The sequence below is a fragment of the Notamacropus eugenii genome, chromosome 5 (genome assembly GCF_028372415.1).
Source record: "Notamacropus eugenii isolate mMacEug1 chromosome 5, mMacEug1.pri_v2, whole genome shotgun sequence".
Classification (NCBI taxonomy): Eukaryota; Metazoa; Chordata; class Mammalia; order Diprotodontia; family Macropodidae; genus Notamacropus; species Notamacropus eugenii.
Window position 1 is genome coordinate 296,936,875 of NC_092876.1, and position 15,279 is coordinate 296,952,153.

At 37.8% G+C, this 15,279-nt stretch overlaps 1 protein-coding gene across 1 annotated transcript in view; it reads right to left on the bottom strand.

Moving 5' to 3' along the window:
- THSD7B (thrombospondin type 1 domain containing 7B) overlaps positions 1-13,187 on the bottom strand; it is a 1,192,820-nt gene extending 1,179,633 nt beyond the window's left edge. Inside the window, exon 1 of the mRNA XM_072613204.1 lies at positions 12,978-13,187. The gene's annotated coding sequence lies outside the window, so the exon portion shown is untranslated. The remainder of the gene's footprint in view (positions 1-12,977) is intronic.
- Between the last annotated feature and the right edge of the window lie 2,092 nt (positions 13,188-15,279).

The following is a 15,279-nucleotide window of genomic DNA, read 5'->3' on the forward strand; positions in this document are numbered from 1 at the left end:
TTGCTCTCATCCAACATAAATGAACCCTAGATGGAATGTCTTCTGCATTACTATCTTCACTCTTTCTCACCTCCTACACTCTACCATCTTGAGTCTCACTGTCTCCTGTGCTACCATAATTTCTACCCCCTAAAATACTTATTTTTCTTTAAGGTTAAATAATTTTTATGTATCACCCTTGCTGTAAAGATAAAGAAAAAATGGGGAAAGGAATCAAAAAGTGACAATTTAAAGGGAATATTTTTTAAAGGAAAGTATTGAACAAACAGTCATGCTAACTATTTTTGGTAATTTTTTTCAAAATAGGGACTAGATTTTTTTTTCTTTTCAAGGAGACATCATTGTAGGAGTCTGTCTTATATCTGGTCTAATACCTTACGTCAAAAGATCTAACATTAAGTGATATTTTGAATAGTTATTGCTTATGAGCCTACCTGCCTCAAACGTCTCTCCCAACTCCAATTTATCCTACATTCAACCACTAAAGTGGTTTTTCTAAAGCATTTAATGTCAACCCCCCCCCCACTCAATAAATTCCAGGGGCTCCCTATTGTCTCTGAGGTGAAATACAAAAATGTTCTATTTGGCATTCAAAGCCCTTCAAACCTAACTCCATCCTATCTTCCCATTCTTTTTATATCTTACTCCCCAGTAAGTTCTCTTTCATTCAGTGACACTGGCCTCCTGGTTATTCCATGAGCTCCATTTCTCTGCTCTGGGAATTTCTCATTATTCCACTTCATTTCTCTGCTCTGGGAATTTTCTTTGGCTATCCTTCATGCATGGAATGCTATACCTACTCCATTCTACCTACTGCTCTCTGGCTTCCTTTAAGTCCCAACTAAAATCTCATCTTCTACTGAAAGCCTTCTCTAACCCTTCTTAATTCTAGGGCCTGCACATATCTTGCTTTGTATATATTTGTTCACATGTTGTCTCCACCACTGGATTTTAATCTTGAGGGCAGGTTGTCTTTTGCCTCTCTTTATTTCCCTAGGACATTTAAGTGTTTACTGATTGATTGATTATTGGAAAGGATGACCAGTAAGCTACTTTGCAACTTTTAAATTCTATCTGTGATTAAACTGCAAGAATCAGATCTTTGTAAATATAGCCAAGGGACTGTTTTGGCAACTTAATTCCAAGAATGATTTGTTTGATATTTCATGTAAGCATTAATAAGCATAAGGATCAAAAGAGAAGTCAGGAATCCTTAGGCTGTTTTCACCATACCACTGACTAGTTATATGTCCTTGGTTGTCACTTAAGTTCCTTAATTCAGCATCCTTAACTAGAAAATGATTGTAGATGATTAAAAATATATTTAGATTTAATAATAACAATAATTATTACTATAGTTTATATACCATGTTAAGTTTTACAAAATATTTCATAAATTTGAACTTGGGTCTTCTTACCTTTATAAGCATGTTCAAGTAAGGCCATACATATATACATACAAACACATATATAGTGAGAGAGCAATTTTTAAACCTTAATGTTCTCTATAAATATTATCATAATGATTATGATGTCATAAACCTTTTATTTAACACCAAAAAGTGAACCACACTTAATATTTTATATATTAACACTTCCATTAGGACGTAAGACTTTTACTTAAAGAAATGATGCTTTCCTTTCTATATGAACACTTTACTGATCCATTCTCAATATCTTACTTTCCCAGTCATGCTTTGTAGCTTTGCACTGATTCGGTAATTTGCTCTTACCCAGCCTCCCATTCAAAGGTATGCCTTTTCAATGCAGTTAGCATAGAAAAGAATGAAGTTAATTACCTTAAGTGGGAATGGAACCTATGATACTGGCCTTGATAGAGATGGAGCTCACTATTCACAGACAATGAAAGATGCTTTTATAACTCCGCTCAGTGTCATACATTAAGTACATTTTACTTAGCAATATCTAGAAATATCTGGGCCCCAATATCTAGAAATAAACAGATGACTTGCTAAAGTTGCATAACGCTTTCATAGGAGGCAATATTGTTCCATCCAGAGGATCAAATGAGAAGTCAAGAATCCTTAGGTTGTTTCCTCACCATACCACTGACTAGTTATAGTCTATATATAGTCTTGGTTGTCACTTAAGTTCTTTGATATTAAGTATCCTTAGCTAGAAAATGGTAAATATATATGTGTGTGTGTGTATACATGCATATATATGGGGTTTTTTTTTACTTTCTTAGATGATTTTTTGTGAAGGTCAAGTAAAATGATATATGTAAAATGGTATGTACCCATAAATCATCTTAAAAATGTATGTTATTGTTATTCATCCATTTATGAAATGGAGATGCCTTCCCCTGATACTGTGATGAAATAAAGTTATGTTCATAAATCATTCTAAAGTTTTCAGAAGAAATATATATGATAAAATATATACTGATAAAAAGTCAGTTTCAAATTTGCAAGACTATTACCAAATTTTCCAAATAACCACACCCCTTAGGATGTTGTTTCTCAGACTAACAAATCACATTGACAAAGAACTTTAAGACTTCCAGAGTACATTCTTCATAACAACTCTGTGAAGTTGTTGTAAATATTATTATCCCCAATTTACAGATGAGGAAAGGGATTAAGAGGTTAAATGGTTACCCCACAGTTACCATGTGTCAGAGCTTACATTGGAACCCAGGGCACCTGGCTCCAAGTATAGTAATTTTTTTCTATTATATTATACTGCCCCTTTTGCTACTACTCAAACCCCAACGTGCTCCATGGTCAAAACCTATCAAGCAATAAAATTTTCAACTTCTCAAATCACAGACAATCTCAGAATTGGAAAGGACTTTAGAGAAAACATCTAGTTCAACCTCTGTATGATATCTTCAATAATTTTAAATGGTCAAAGGATATAAACAAGCATTACTATAGGGAAGAAATCCAAATCAACAATAGCCTTATTTTTTAAAAAATATTCTAAATCACTAATAACTAAAGAAATACAAGTTATAGAAATTCTGCAGAAATTCTTACCCATCAGAATGTTGAAGTTGGAAAAAAATAAAATCACAAAGGAAAATAGGGCCCATTAATATACTATTGATGAAGCTGTGACCTGATCCAACCATTCTGGAAAGCAATTTGGAACCATCCCCCAATAGTTACTAAGTTATGCAGACCCTTTATAGTACTATTATTAGGACTATACCCCCAAAGAGATCAAAGAAAGAGGAAAGGGACTTATATATGCAAAAATATTTCTAGCTGTACTTTTTGTGTCAGCAAAAAAAAAAAAAATGGAAATTAAGGAAGCGTTCATCAATTAAGGAATTGCTAAATCAATTATGGTATATGTTGCAAGGATTTTGGTTTTTTTCTTTCTTTTTGGTGAGGGAGAAAATATATTTTTAATTGAAAAACCAAATAAATTTAAAATAAAAATACTTCTACTGATAAAGAACCCATTGTGCCTTTTAAAGTCGCACATTAACCTAAATCTGACCTTTTTTATCATTTTAACCCATTGTTTCTAGTTTTGTCGTCTGAGGCCAAGCAGGATAAGCATAAACCTTTTCTATAAGGCAATCCTTCAAGTACTTAAAGGCAATTATGATGGTCACAACATCAAATCAATTAATTAATAAATATTTCTTAAGCACCTATTGTGTTCCAGGCACTAGGCTATGTGTTGGAGACAAAGAAAGGTAAAAGACAGCCCTAGCCCTCAAAGAGCTGAAAAATCTAATGGAGGAAACAAGTAAGCAGTTATGTATAAACAAACTATATACAGAAAAAAAGGAAGTAATTAACAAAGGGAAAGCACTAGAATTAAGAGAGATTGGGAAAGACTTTCTATTAAAAGTAGAATTTTAGTTGGTACTTGAAAGAAGTCCACAAAGCCAGGAGACAGAGGAGGAGGAAGAGCATTCCAGACATGTGTCAGTCAGAGAAAATGCCTGGAGCCAGAAGATGGAGTGTTTTGCTCATGAAATAGGAAGGATTCCAGGGAAAATAGACAGAATAGTGTGTAGAGGGATGTAAGGTATGAAAGGCTGGAAAGTGAGGGGAGGAAGTAAGGCTAGGTAATGAAGGGCTTTGAACACTATATGATTTTGTATTTGATTCTGGAGATGATAGGGATCCCCTGGAGTTTAAGTAGGGGATGACATAGTCAAATCTGTTTTTTAGGAAAATCATTTAGCTTTGTGACTGAGAAGAGAACAGAATGGAGTGGAGAGACTTGTAGAAAGCAGACCAATAAGCAAACTATTACAATAATTTAAGCATGAAGTGATGAGGGCTTGTACCAGGGTGCTGGCAGTATCAGGAGATAGAAGTGGTCATATTTGAGATGTTACAAAGACGACATTTAAGCCTTGGCAACAGATTGGATATGAGGGGTGAGATAGTGAGGAGTAAAGATTGTGAACCTGAGGGACCGGGAGGATGGTGGTACCCTGTACAGTAATAGGCAAGTTTGGAGGGAAAGGAGGAGAGTTTGGGGAAAAATATGATGAGTTCAGTTCTCAATATGCTGAATTAAAGTTGTATGTAGAACATCTATTTTGAGATGTCTAATAAGTAGTTGGAGATGTAAGGTCAGCAGAGAAATTAGAGCTGAATACACAGATTTGAGAATCATAAGCATAAAGATGATAGTCAAATTCTTGGGAGCTCATGAGATTACCAAGAGAGGTATTATAGATGCAAGAAAGAAGAGAGCAAGGACAGAGTCCTCTAGGATCTCCATGGTTAGTGGGCAGGACATGGATGAAGATGGAGCAAGGAAAGCAAAAAAGGAGCAGTCAGATGACCAGGAGAAAAAAGCCTAGGAAGATGGGGTATGAAGAAGGTGGTGAAGAATGCAAAGGCTGCAGAGAGGTTGAGAAGAATGAGAACTGAGAAAAAGGTCATTGGACTTGCCAATTAATTAGAAGATCATCAGTAACTTTGGAGAGAGAAGCTTCAGAGGACTGGTGAGACTGGAAGTCAGACTGTAGGGGGTTAAGAATAGAAGTGGAGGTTTCTACTGTAGATGGCCTTCTCAAGAAGTTTTGCCATCAAGGGCAGAAGAGACAGAGGATGATAGCAAGGCTAGAAGAATCAAGTGTGGGTTTTATTGAGAACTGGGAAGACATGGGCACGATTGTAGGCAATAAGTCAGAAGCCAGAAAAGGGACAGATAGAGAGAAGACAAATGATCGAGTGGAGATGACAAAGGGTGTAATCTATCGGAGGAGGTAGGATAGGATTGGATTGCCTGTGCAGGGAGAAAAGTTTGTCTTAGCAAAGAGTAGGGTCATCTCTTCATGTGTGACTGAGTGATATAAAATGATGAAGAAGGGAGAGGAGGAACCACTCAATTATCAACAGGACATATTTCTAGTCCTGATATTTACGCTATGACAGAAACTCTATCACTATAGACATAAGGAAAGGCAAGGGAGACTCAGACTTTAGGGCCCTAGGCTTTTTAAGAAGCATTGGTTTGAGAGGAGAGTTCAGGGAACAGACCCATAGCTCTTGAAGCATTGCTTGATAGATCTCTAAGCTAGCTGCCATTATCCAGAGCCTCTTCTAAAGCACCAACCTATCTCTTTCTGTCTCTGTCCCTCTGTCCCTTCCTTTCTCTACCCACCCCTACCCTTCTCTCTCTTCCCTATTCTGTCTCTGTCTCTTTCTCGTTAGGATTCTCAGGTGTGTTGTTCAAGGCTTCTACTTTTACCCCAGCATACCTAAGTCGATTCTGAAGTACCATCCGCTTCTTAGACACAGTTTGTTGTTGTTCACACCTGTACAGTCACATCTAGTGGAAGCAGAGTTTTACTGTTATCTTTGTCTCAAGGGCCTATCACAGTGCGTGGTCCATAGGAGGCATTCAAAAAACATGCTGACATTGATTGATCACCATATGCTGAGCCCTGGGAAGGTTACAAAAAGGTGGCAGGACATGGTTCCTACCCTTTCACAAATGTGCAATTTGAGAAAAATATAAGACACTTAACAATCAAGTGCCTAATTGTGAGGTACAGTCCACAAGTTCTCTAAGAATCCAACAAGGGAGAGAGATCAGTGTGGGTAATATTAATTAGTCAGCAAAGGTTTTATGAAGGAGATGAGGTAAGCTGGGATTTAACAAACAGGTAAAATTTGAATAAAGAAGAAAGAAGTATATTCCAAAAATAAGTAAAGGTATCTAAGTGACAGATGTGAGGAACAACAAGAAAATAGATCTGACTGAAAATAAGCATTACAAAATAATGGAAAATAAGTTTGGGCAGCTAAGGTGGGCTTAAGTAAGCTGTAACCCATGTGATGAGCAATTGTGACACTGCTACAGAGACTTTAGAAAAGAAATTCTTATAATAAAAGTCATTTTCTAAGATTGTCTCGTGTTAAAATTTAATTTTTTTTCTAGATATAGATTATGACCCTGTATGTTGAAAAAGGTAACATGGCATAGCAGAGAGTCAGTCTCTGAGAGAGTAAGACTGGGTTGGAGCTCTGCCTATAACACATATTGTCTATGCGACCATGAGTCACATGACTTCTTAAAAAGATTGTAATCTAATGTGCATGAGTGATACCTCTCCAGGAGATGCTAACACCATGAAAATTACAGATCTACAGAAAGATATGCGCAACTTTAGCAGAAGAAATCATTGACTTCCAAATTGTAGCATTTCCTCCCATCCATCCCCACCTCCAAGTGACTAGAACCATCCTTCGTAGTGAGTGGACAGGGAGCTCTTCCTAGTTTTGAAGTGTACTACCTTAGACAAACTTGAATCCTAACTATTGTCATCAATAATAAACGTAATTTTGACTCATCTTCATGAGTTCAAATCTAGCCTCAGACATTTATTGATGCTGGCCAAGTCACTTAACCCTGTTTGCCTCAGTTTCCTCATCTGCAAAATGATTTAGAAAAGGAAATGGCAAATCACTTCAATATCTTTGCCAAGAAACCTCCAAATGAGGTCACTAAGAGTCAAACACCACTGAAATGACTAAACAAAAATCATAACGGGAGAGATCTTTCTCTTGGACAGGTACTACAAATGGACAATGAGCTAGGTCCAGAATCGGGAAAAATATTTGGATGGAATACTGAGTTGGTTATTGCCAAAATGCCCATCTTTTAAACGTAATTTTTATCGAGTTACATATGCCGTATGGCTACAAAACATAGGACACAATGTACATAAATGATTAAAATAACATACGACCCAAAAGGTAATAATTGAAAGAAGTATAATGAAATATAAGAAGGCTAAATGTCACTAAAGACAATATACATTATACAAGGTGGCATAAAGGAGAATATCTAGTACATGCATAACTAGAAAAGGAGGTGTTTGGGGACACAAACTATAAATGACCTGAGTACAACTGAGATACCAAAAATTCAAAAGGAAGACAGGTGAGTTGTTCCATGAATGATTTACAAGAAAACATGGAAAAAGTCAGAAGAGCAGGTAAGCATGGGGTTTAAAAAGAACTGAGTATAAGATTCTTAAAGAGAGTATCCACACAAATACAATGTCGGATCTATAAAGTAAACGTATTGTTGGTGAAAATAAATTTAAAAATTAATCAACAAAAGTAAATTACAAATTAAGAATGAAGCAAATGGACCCTGCATCACAGTGAGTTTAATTGCCACAAGGTTTAGAGCTTTTCTCAACCATGTGATTCATGTGGAAGTAATGAGGTGGCAGTTAACACAATCCAGGAACACTAATCAACTGCTTATCCTAATGTATATAAGTAGAACAAGGCAACGATATAGTCTCATATTCTCTCTCCCTCTCTCTCCCTCTCTCTCTCTCTCTCTCTCTCTCTCTCCCTCCCTCCCTCCCTCTCTGTCTCTGTCTCTCTGTCTCTCTGTCTGTCTCTCTCTCTCTCTCTCTCTCTCTCTCTCTCTCTCTCTCTCTCTCTCTCTCTCTCTCTCTCTCTCTCTCCCTCCCTCCCTCCCTTCCTCCCTCCCTCCCCTTCCTCTTCCTTTCATCAATATTTTGAAGAATGATCTATGTACTGCTATATCAAATCCGGTTTCACCAAGAGTGTAGTCAACTTATGTATGTTTAATCTGTAAAAATTCAGTGATTAAAATAGTTTGGTCAACATAACAGACTAGAAATCACTGGAGCCTGAAAATTCAGCTTCTCTTCTTCCTATCGCTGTGATTTTGACCACATCACTGAACCTTTCTGTATCTAAGTTTTCTCATCTATAAAATGGAAGCAATTTGTGTTCTAAGGAAGGAAAACTATAAGCATCATATGAGATAATGTAAATCACTTTGTCAAGTAAAGAGTGCTACAAAAGATGTAAGGTAATATCATTAAAGCATCTATACAATGGCACAAACAGAAATCATCTCAATTGCTGGAGAATAACCTCCTTAGTCTTGTAATTAGTTTTCTCCCTCCAGGATTTCTGGATCTCCACATCTAGAATATCAGGTCTACTGCAGAATTCTACCAAAGACCACAGTAATTAGTGTTCACGGTCTTTCTTATGTTCCCCCGAATGCACTAATACTACAAATCCCATAATAAACCACATGTTGGGTGTCCAATAAGGCATCAAAGGGGGACATGCCTATAAAAATTCAGAATCTATTCACCTCAATTTTACCTGCTTAAGCCACATTATAGAGCACAGCTGGGGACTGAAAAGGAACACCCAGAATTCTAAATGTTTCTTATTTTATCAAGAACCATAAGATGCCACCAGGCAGTTTTATCACCTAACAACTCTAATTCTTACAAATAACTGCCAATAAAAATTCTAGTAAAATCAACAACAAAACAATCTCAATTAATGGAGAATAAAAAGAGGGGAGTAAAATGTTTATCATCTTTGAGAAGGTGGGGCAAAGATTACACATCTGTCAGACCCCTGGTTCCACTTGAACTGGCAGAAGCAAATGTCTAGAATTGAACTAAGTTCTAAATTTCCTCACTTGCACAGGTGTAACATGTTAATGATCACTTGGATACTAATCCTGTTAACAGCTCCAAATTAGGGACCCATGTTATATTTAGGAACTTGCTGCAGCATTAAAAATACAGCTGCTTCTTTTATAGTTGTATAACTAGTAAGAAGTTTTCTTCTTCAAATGTAAAATGCTCATACGCATTTCAAGTTCAGAAATTCAAAGACTTCCCCCAAGAGTCACATTGATGCCTAATGGTATTGTAACATTACATCGTTATTCAAATGTTTTCTACTCTGCGTTTAAGTCCAATATGTCTGGAAATTCTTTTTAATAGAGCTGTTCTTTTCTCCTCCAGGTATTTCAGTTGTCACTACTTCGGATCATTTAGCATGTTTATCAGGATAGTGTATTTAATACATTGTATCATTTGTCATCTTGACTATTAACTCACTAGGATGAGTCAACATGCTATTCAAACTTTGAAAAGATGTTATTACTTTAATGTCTAGTCTTTAAAAGTTACAAAGAGTAGCGAAGTCACAGCTTTGGCAAAGTGGGGTTTTGTGATCAAAATTACTGGACTCCTGCTGAGTTTTCTGAATTATAACTAAACTGAGCTAAAGTGTCATGATTTATTTTTTATTCCAAGGGTTCCCCCAACAACTCACCTTGGAAACTCTCCACCTCCCTCTTCTACTTCTGCAAATTTTGTTAGAGCCTTTGGAGATGAGCTATTTCCAAAAATAAAATCTTCAGAAATGATCCTAAATATTCGATAACAATCACATTAATGATACTAGAAACAAAATTATATGGAGTTCTTTTTAAATAAAAAACCTCTATATGTATGTATATGTAGTACACACACACACACACACACACACACACACACACACACACACATACACCACACACAGAAAACAGCAGTGCCCTCAGAAGTAGAGTTCTAATCCTGGCTCTTCCACTGCCCATCTCTGTGGTTTTGAGTAGTTAAATGGTGCAACGAATAGTGAGTTGGACCCAAAGTTAGTAATAACTGAGTTCAAATCCTGCCTCAGAATCTTACTAATCTTGTGACCCTGGATAAGTGACAACTTCTATCTCAGTTTCCCCATCTGAAAAATGAGTAAAATAATGGTACTTTATTCCTAGGATTACTATGAGGATAAAATGAGATAATACTTGTAAAGCCCTCTACAAAGCTTAGAGTGTTATATAAATGTTAGTTATTGTTATTTTATGACTTTTCTTCTCCTACCTCAATTTCTCTTACTCTACAAAACAAGAGGATTGAACTAAATGATCTGCTACCGACTTACCACTGTTGTGACCTTCGACAAGTCACATGACCTCTCTAAGTCTCAACTTCCTCATTTATAAAATAAAAAGGATGGGAATGGAGGGGACCAGATGATCTCTAAAATCTCTCTTGGCTCTAGATTCTACCATGTATGAGGTCCCTTGCAACTGTTTTTTATTTTTTATATAAACATTTTTTATACTCATCAATCTTTCTAAAGTTCTTAGGTAAAGGTAAGATTAACATACTTCATTTTTATGATTGCTCATACTTTCTACATAAGTTGGGACTGTATTTTGGGGAAGAAATAAAGATATCTAAGTTAATCATTGTGTTCCTTATCTCAAAACTTCTTTTAAAACTAATGGCTGAGAATTAAGGAATATTTGAAAGACAGTTTTTCAAATTTTAATTTTGATACTAAATTAAAGGTACTATTAATGTTCCAAAAAAGCTATAAAAATCTAACCATATAAAAAGAAGTCATTTTATGTCTATGCCTAAAATGTATCTTAAGCTATACCATAAATCACTAAGGATATACATGCATTTATTAATACATTTATTAACCTTCATAAAACCCTGAGTAGAAGAAAAGTTTACTGATTATTAAATTTTCTGTGATGCCAAGTTACAACAGATAATCTAAAGTATAACCCATGTGTATATAAATACACACACATATATGCACACACACTCCATTTCTATTGGGTTCTAGATGTGTTACACTTTTTTCTTTCTTTTTTGTATTCAATTTACCTTTCTAATTCTATTTGACTTAATCTTGCACTAACATTAGTTTACAATCCTTGAATAAAGAAAAACTAGTCATTGGGAGGAGGCAGGTCAGGGGACTATGGACTGACGGCAGGAAGACAATCTTATATTCAAAATCACCACATATAATCTGTAAAATATGCAACTTCAAATAGCCTAAAGTTGAATTTCTCACAATTTTGATAATCAGATTAGCATTATTAATGGTATCAAACAGTATAGCAAAGCTTTGAGATAGACTTTCTTTAGAGCTATTCACCACTATCAATGCTAACTTTTCCCATAACACATGAAAATGTCCCTGTAATATCCAGCATTTAATTTACTATTTAATAAAACTTTTTTCTTCAGTCAATGCCTTCATCATGATGTATTTAAGGAAGTTTTAACCAGTTGTACTATCCACTGGAAAGGACACAAAAGGATATTCCAGAGGACTAGATGCCTTATACTTACCCAACTGAACTTATACCATCCTTGACACTGGTTCAGAGATAAATTAATCATTCTGACATGCAACTATTGCCTGAAAATGGAAACTAAGCACCCCTCTCCCCCAAAACAACAGCAAAAAACACAAACTGATTTACTGGGCAACTGAATTAGTTGCTGTTATTGGAATATTTATTGAATGCAGAGTAGCTACATGTGTAGAAGACAGAAATAGAAGTCAGCCTTGCAGATACATGTTGAGATTGAAACCAGCACAAATCTTATTCAAAGTAAAGACTTGCAAATTAGCTTTTGGCCACTTTTTCTAACAATTAATTAACAATTACAATTCAGGCAACAGTATCAGCTTTCGTGAGAGGCGTATTATCCTTAAAAGTGTAACTACTACTGAACCCTATTATATTAAAATTGTGTTATAGTAGTCTTTAAACAGATCGCTTTCAGACTGATTCAGAGAAGCTTCTGTGTTTGGTGGGGAATAGTAAATTAGACTACCTCATTCTATTTTTTTTTCTTGTTCTTAAGAATGATGCATAAGTGGAACCATATATTTTAAGATTCAAAAAGAAAAACTTTTTTCCCTCTCCAAGAATTAAAAAAAAAAAACTGCACAAAGTAAATAGTTCACTAGCAAAGTGCTCTTTTATAAGCTTATTTGAATCTTTTGTAAACTTTGTGAGGTGTTCCAGGAAAAAAAGTAGATTCACTAGGATTAAGTAGATAGGAATCCTCCCACCATTCACATTTCCATGGGATTCCATTTTTCTCCTAATATGATGAAATGCTATAACTACATCCCATTCCCATCCTATTCGTCGGTCCCCTTCCTCGATTAGGTTTAGTCGACTTCTAAACTGTTGCTGCAATGTAGTGACACTTAAATGATACATTAGAGAAAACTGCAAAACTTCTTGGCTTGTTTGAATATCCTTCAGGGAACCTGACTAAAACACACTCTTTCAGACTCCCCCCTGCCCTTTATCAGAGGAGAACACCTCAATCTACCTGTTCAACAGACAAAAATATCAGTCTCTCTCTATTCTAATGGCTCTGGCTGAGATAGCAGTTTTCTTCAACTATAATTGCCAAGTATTTCGGAGAGGAAAATAAAAATTAGTCTGCCCACCACCATGCAGCACATCGAGCTCAAGCAAGCTACCTCGAAGCCAGCACGGTTAGAGGCTAACTCCTCAGGATGCCCAGACACTCAAGTCTTTGAATGAAGTCACATCGTTTGACTGTCCCAAGCTCCCAGTGTGATGCACAAGCCACCCATCAAAGGGCTTTCAGTCTGGTTCGGAACCCTTCTGCTTTTCAGAGGACCCAGAAGTAGCTCTCCAAGTTACCCTAACCTGGGTGTTTAGCCGGGGATGCATTGTGTCCCTTTTTCTTTTTCTTTTAAACCGGCAAAAGAAAAGGAAAAAACACACCATAGGATAGAAGGAAAAAGTCTCTGCTTCTTGGTCCCCGAGTGCCCGCAACCCTAGGCTGCTTGCATCCTCTCCCTGGTTCATCCAGAGCCACGACTTACCCTGTTAGCCTGAGCCTGCCCAGCGAGTGGGAGCCGCGGAGCCCCGAGCTTCCTTAGCAGAGGAAAGATGGTGGTGTGTAGTGGGAGACCACCCATTCCAGCGTCTGACAACCCGCGGGCGACTCGGGCTCCTCAGCACTGGAGGAGGAGGAAGAAGAGGAGGAGGAGAGGGAGGAAGGAACAGCGCAGTCGGACGCCATCTGCTGTACACCTCTGCAAAGCCATTGGCTGCCTGGTGCGTCCCCGGGAGCCGGCGGGGCGAGGGGCTATGGGGAGACACCTTACTGTATTCCTCCTCCAGCAGCTGCTGCTGCGCCCCTCCTTCTCCGAGCGCGCCCTGCGCCTTTCCTCTTCCTCTCCTCTCCCCTTCTCCTTCCCCATCCTCCCTAGGGAAGCCGGCCAGCCTCCTTGAGTATGCCCTCCCTCTCTGCCTCCCTTCTTGCCGCCCCCGGGTGCTTCCTCTAACTTTGGACCTGCAAGCAGTGGGGCGGGGGCTTGCTGAGGGGGCTAGAGAGACTCCCCCCACCAGCACGCACGCACGCACACACACACACACACACACACACATTCACACTCACACACTGCGCCCCCCTCCCAGGGGTTCTCAAAACAGTAAGGGTCGGGGGCTGAGAGACTCGAATGAGAGCATTCTGCTTTTCAGGTATCCCCAGACCAATCGATAAGGGCAGGTGGAGCGCTTTGGGAGACCCGGTTTAAGACAGACCCCACCCCCCCACTGTCTGGGATGGCCCCGCGTCCCACTGCAGTCCCTTTAGCTTAGGGAGAGCTTTAGCATTAAAAGGAAGACCTAAAAAAACTAAAGGAGGAGGTGAGGGGCTTCAAGAAAGAAATTTTAAAAGAACAAGCTAAGGTGGGGGGAGGGGTGGGTACCAAGAACATAGTAATCCAGGTGCTCATCATGCATCAGTGGCACACGATCTGATCCCGTCTGCCCTGCCTGGAAATTTCCGGGTAAAGACGAAGGAGCGAGAAGGATGTTAGCCAACGCTGATGTACGGTCCAGAATAAACGTTTGTTTTGTTTTGTTTTTTCCTTCTCCCTTTAAAAAACAAAACAAAACACCTACAGATAATAGATTCTGCGGCCTTAAGGGAATAAGAGGATGACATTCTCACCCCAGGACTCCCTGCGTGGCAAGTGCGTTGGGAGAGGGGGAGGTGGAGCACCTAGAGAGTGCAGGAGGGCGGGGGCGAGGTAACCACCCTAGGTGAACCGCCAGTTGGGAGAGTCATCCAGCTGGGGAGGAGAAGAGAAAGCCACAGCTTTCAAAAGAGACTGCTTACTCCCTAACACTTGGCTCAAACCCTCCTGGTTTTGTGGGGGGTTTTGACACCTTTGATCTTGGAAACTTCTTGGTCCTGTTTTAGGAGGAAAAGAAGTTATTTCAAAGAAAAGGAAAAAAAGCCACTTTTTTAAAAAAGCGTGAGATACCAATTGCCAATTAAAGAGTATTTTGCCTGTCATGTCCCCTTAAAATATGTAAACGCTTTAACAGCAGGGATTGTATCAATTCTATTCCATTCATATCCTGGTAACATACCCTGAATGCTTAAGATGAAGCAAAATAATAAAAATAAAATTAAAGCTTAATTTTATGCCACAAATTAAATAGATAAATGGACCACTGACAAACAGATATAGGGAAGAAAGGGGTAGTAGAAAGCTGTAAGAAGTCATTGACTAAGAAAAAAAAGTGAAAATATTAAAGGCACCCATACAGTTTGAAAGACGTAAAAGAGAACAAGAAGAGTTATTCTGTACATTAACATTTTAAGTAAGAATTGCCACCTTTGAATTGATAATGCCGTTCAACATTACTTTCATCCATAGGACCCTTGATTTACTTTCAAAAAACATTTTGTAAAAAATAAATAATAAATAAATCAGGTGCCAAACAGCTGTCTTTAGACTATGATAAATCATCTACTCCTGAGATGTAAAAGTCTTATCTCCTTAGCTCCGTAGAAAGAGAATCCGACCCATTATATTTTATTGTAATCTCAATAAATAGATCAATATTCAATGAACCTCATTTAAGTAACTTTAAGAGCAGCAGCAGCAGCAAAATGTTTACATTTTCCTTAGCCATCACATTCAAGCCTCCTAGAATCAGCTCTGCATTTTTAGGTTGCTTCACCTACAAGAAAATTCATATCATGGTAAGATTTATTTTGCAGTCCTTGCGGGTAGAGGCAGTCAAGGGCAACTTTTGAATGTATCATTTATATACACATTAGTACTTATATATCTCTCCTCCCACTTAAAGGAGGGTGGTGAGATA